Below are 5,000 nucleotides of genomic sequence, written 5' to 3' on the forward strand. Positions count from 1 at the left end.
GCAGATTAAAAGTACAATATTTGCCTCTGAGATGTAGTGGAATAAGTAAAAGTATAGAAAAATGGAAATACTCCACTAATAATAATAATAATAAGGTCTATTATTGCAATAGAGGCTAAGGTATATAATAATAATATTAACAATAATAATAATAATACTGGCACCGGTGATAAAAACACAATGTGTTGACACGAGGAATTAACAGTCACACTTTGGTGGATTACAGTAAAATTGTAATGACAAATCCCAAGGTGAACTCTGCAGCCGCACTAAGTCGCTCCAAGCCGTCAGATATTCCCCGAATGTTGGTTTCCAAGCTATAACCTTGGATTGCCTTTCAATAAAACCATATTTGATGGGCATATGTATCACCTACCTGTTACTGATTTGAGAGAATTTTATATTCTCGCGGCACAAATCGTCTTCTTTGAATAGACTATCATCTTATATAAACACAATTGACACAAGGAATTGACACTGTCACATCTGATAATAGGAAAATTATAAGCACAGACATTCCTGGAGAATTAGAAGATATAGGCCTAATGTTGCAGTGCCAGGCTGTGGGTGTGTTTAGATATGCGCACCAGCGCATTGGTTTGTATTGTATTGGACCAGTGCACAACGAATAATGATAATATTATTATAATAATAATAATCCTTGAATAGCATACATTTCTCCACCATAATAAAGAATATGATGAATGCACATAAGCTATTATGTTGCATAATCCAAGTCAAAATGTCTCTAAACATGGCCTGAGTACATTTACTCAAGTACTGTACTTAAGTGCAAGCAAATGACTAATTCATTCCCTTGCTTTAGTAAAGCGTTCCCTCGCTTTAGTTTATTTGAGGGAATGAATTAGCTAACTTGTTCCCTCAAATAAGGTAATGCGTTCCAATGAATAAGGTAATGCGTCGGAACGCATTACTAAAGCGTTCCCATGCATAACTAAAGCGCTCCCACGCATACATCTTTTTTTTTTAAATCCCCCTCAATGGCCACTGGAGGGCTCCGTAGTCTTACAACGAAAACATATTAATTGTTTCCAGCAAATGTCCAATAATAAACATATATTTTCTAGTTTTCTATTTAATTTACAATGTAGAAAATCAGGGGAAAGGGGAAGTGGAACTATTTTTCTTTGGATGGAAAGAGTTCTTGCTAGTGATGCGTGGGCTGACCCGTTACCCTCAGGTCCCGCGGGTCAACCCACACAAGCAGTTCACTCACGGCCACTTTATTCAGTTCTTTTTTTGGCAAGTGACACCTCTGCATGATAGAGTAGAAAGATATTATTTAGTTAACCAGAGATGCTCATAGGCCTGCGTCCTGCGTCGCTGACGCACATTATTAAGAAAGGACGCATTCATGTCACCATCGCGGGGTCCATGGGACGCACTAGTTATTAACAACAGATTTCATGTTAAAAACTATTTGCGGTAAAAAAAAAAATATTTATATAAAAATAACGTTTGATGGTCCATTTTCAGTAGAATCAGAATCAACAATATTGAATTAGGTAAACTTATTCAGAGGAGAGCGAGTGTGTTTGTGTTGTGTTTGTGGCTGCACTGGCTGCCCTGTGAGTGCAGTCCAGTGTTACCAAATCTGTTAATTATAAGCGACTTTGGGCTTCTTTTTTCTTTAAAGTAGCTTGTAAGTATTATGGGTCCATGGCATGAAAATGTTATAGAATCACTGCTCTAAAACAGCACTAGACAATAAAGTTTGACTGACCTGCCCTATTTGCTTATTTTGGGCTTCTTTGTGTAGACCTGGCTGGTTGCTAGTTTATTTCGCAAGATCTGGCAACACCGATTTTGGCTAATGTTCAGACCCAATTGGCTAGCTGGCTCCGTCTGTGTCTCTGTGATCATAGTTATTCCCTGTGAGACTCGGGCGGGCTGCAGTGATCCCGTGCCGCCACGTTAATAGGGCACAGCAGTGGCGGCCATTTTCTGGTTCCACTTCAAAATAGTCAATGCATTTTTCCCATTGACATTTCCAAAAATATTTATATCAATTAGTTTAAGCCTAGAATCAAGCCATCCAGGATCCTGGTGAATCATGATCATAAAACGTTTGATTCTGTGAAAAAACTTTTTTGAAAACCACAAAACAAAGGGTATTTATTAAATATAGTATATTATATAATTAAATATAAAATAAAAGAAAATCACAGAAAAACAAATGTAATGGTCATGATTCACCCGGATCTTGGATGGCTTGATTCTAGGCTTAAAATTAATTGATATAAATATTTTTGGAAATGTCAATGGGAAAAATGCATTGACTATTTTGAAGTGGAACAAGAAAATGGCCGCCACTGCTATACCCTATAAGGGATTGGAGCGTTGGGTTTATACCCTTAACCCAGCCAGGTTGTATCCTTCATAACTCTCTATGACATAACTCCATACCATAGGACAAGCTACTGTAAGTTTGTAGACCTCACTGTCCATGAAAAGATGGTCGGGAGTCCCGACTCCTGGAAAATGCTCTTGTAAAAGCGCTCGTATATTTTGAAAATAGCAGATCTACAAGCTCACAACGTGTGACGCTTTTGAGCTTGTAGATCTGCTATTTTCAATGTAGCCAGATCTGCAATCTTATCTGAATGACTGTTAAAGCAGTTTGTTTAAATCACTTTATAAAATGTTATATTTTCACAGGGATTATTTATTAGTGTAGATATACATTTTGGAGTGGATATATATGTGTCCAGATGCCTGTCAGACAGTCAGACAATGCTGCTCCACAGGTCTAGAATGGAATAAACGGGCGCAGCCAACGTGAACAACTGCTATCGACCAGACGTGAGATCTCAGCGTACCGTAGGCTGAAACCAACGTCAGGATATATTGATAAATGCCGAAAGTTGAAAGTCGCCGTACGTCCATTATTTGGTCTGCACCGCGTTGATAAATGAGCGCGACTGACTGTGACCACAAGTTAGAAACTCTAAGTGGGTTTAAGAGGCACAGCTGTTTACAATGCCATGCAAATTAGCAGGAGTTTGGCTGTGGTTACACGCTATGTGTGTGTCGCATCAAAGCAGCACGCATTTGTGTTGACAATATATCCACTGTGTGATTCATTAAATAAGCTCTTTACTCTTATGTAAAAACAGCGGAAACTGTGAATGGATATTTTGTATCGATACGTGAGGTAGACGCCCGTGTGTCTCTAAACATCCTCTGAGAAGACGTGTGTTATTCCAGACGTAATGAATCAGATAATGTTTACTTTTTCGTGCGGGGGGTGGGGGTGGGGGGCTTTGGTACTAGCGTTACTACCCGGGATAAACAGGGACGCGTCTCGGCTGCCAGAAATAGCAGATCTACAAGGACTTTTAAGACCCTTTTAATACCTTAAGAAAGAAAAGAAAAAAGACAAATACTGCATCAAAAGTAATCAACAAACTATAGACTATAAAAACTGGTCAAATATTGGCCAAATTCTCAAATAATATAAGAAAGAGGGAAACATTTTGAAAATAGCAGATCTACAAGCTCACAATGCCTCATAATATTTATCTGTGGAACCGAGTCAAACCAAACATAATGCTTCTTTCGTGTATCGTCATCATATGTCCAGCTTTGTGTCGTGTAGCCATGTCCTCGTCTCAGGTCCCACTCTGAAGAGGCCCTCCTCTGAAGGTGGTCTATGTAGGGGACAAGCGGTGATGATGTGGTTGGCAGTCTGCTCAGGCTCCCCGCACTCACATGCTGCACTGTCTGTTAGGCCCCACTTCTTCATAGGTGCTTTGAAGCGGCCAACCCCGGTGCGTAGGCGGTTCAGGAGGGTCCATTGCCGGCGAGGTAGGTCTTCTCCTTCAGCGCCATCTCCAGGGTCCCGGATATGGTGGTGTATGCGTGTCTGTCCTGCCGACTCCCACTCCTGCTTCCATGCCGCCGCCAGCCAGGCTTTAGTTGACAGGTCCTCCGGGATGGAAGTGAGCATCTCTTGGGCCGCCAAGTTGTATGGGTGGCGAGACTTGAGTCTGCTTGGAGGTGTTGCCATGGTTGTGGTGTCATGGAGGAGGTGCCAATCGTGTTCCTGGGCTTTCCTTGCTAGGGCGAGGGTGGCAGCCTCTCGCCGTAGGCTGGCTGGTGCAATTCCTGCTAGGACTGGCAGGTAGACCACAGGGGTGGGTTTCAGGCAGCCAGTTATGATCCTCAGGGCGTTGTTAATGGCCGCATCCACCTTCTTGGTGTGTGGGCTTCTGCTCCATGTTGGGGCACAGTACTCGGCAGCAGAAAAGACGAGGGCTTGAGTGGAGATACGTAATACCTTTGCGGAGGCACCCCAGGTCGTACCAGCGAGGCGACGGATGAGTGAGACCCTTGAGGTTACTTTGGCCCTCACTTCCTCGAGGTGTTGTTTGTATGACAAAGTCCTGTCCAGGCGTACGCCAAGGTACTTTGGGGCCTGTTGGAACTCCAGGGGTTTGCTGTTCACAGAAATCTCCAACTCCCTTGTCGCTTCCTTGTTGCAGAGGTGGAATGCTGCGGACACCGTCTTCCCAGTGCTGAGCTGCAGGCGCCAGCTGCGAAGGTAGGCAGCCAAGATGCCCATGTCCTGGTTTAGGCCCTCTTCCACCGCCTTCCATGTTGGTTGTTGCAGCATGATGGCTAGGTCGTCTGCGTACCCGTACCTTCTGGATGTTGTTGCAGGTAGGTCAAGGATGTATATGTTGAAGAGCATTGGTGAAAGAACAGACCCTTGTGGCACCCCATTTCTCAGCCTCCTGAGCCTGCTGCGCTGGCCGTCACTGGTCTGGAGGGTGAAGCTGCGGTTTGACAGCATCTCCATGATGAAATTGACCATATGACGGTCCGGGATGGTTCTCAGCAGCTTCAAGTGGAGTCCGCGGTGCCACACGGTGTCATAGGCGGCGGTCAGGTCCAGTAGGACAACCCCTGCTTTTGCTTTGGCCTGGAAGCTTTCCTCAAGGTCTTGCGTGAGCAGGGTTACTTGGTCCACCGTTGAC

At 43.7% G+C, this 5,000-nt stretch overlaps 2 protein-coding genes across 2 annotated transcripts in view; both read left to right on the plus strand.

The window, feature by feature from the left end:
• LOC311034803 (NACHT, LRR and PYD domains-containing protein 3-like) overlaps positions 1–5,000 on the plus strand; it is a gene marked incomplete at its 5' end in the record, with an annotated part of 82,293 nt that overhangs the window by 18,475 nt on the left and 58,818 nt on the right. The window lies entirely within an intron of this gene.
• LOC311034809 (NLR family CARD domain-containing protein 3-like) overlaps positions 1–5,000 on the plus strand; it is a 25,121-nt gene that overhangs the window by 15,020 nt on the left and 5,101 nt on the right. The gene's annotated exons all lie outside the window — the stretch shown is intronic.

The sequence above is a fragment of the Gymnoscopelus microlampas genome (genome assembly GCF_963454915.1).
Source record: "Gymnoscopelus microlampas genome assembly, chromosome: 19".
In the NCBI taxonomy this organism is placed as follows: domain Eukaryota; kingdom Metazoa; phylum Chordata; class Actinopteri; order Myctophiformes; family Myctophidae; genus Gymnoscopelus; species Gymnoscopelus microlampas.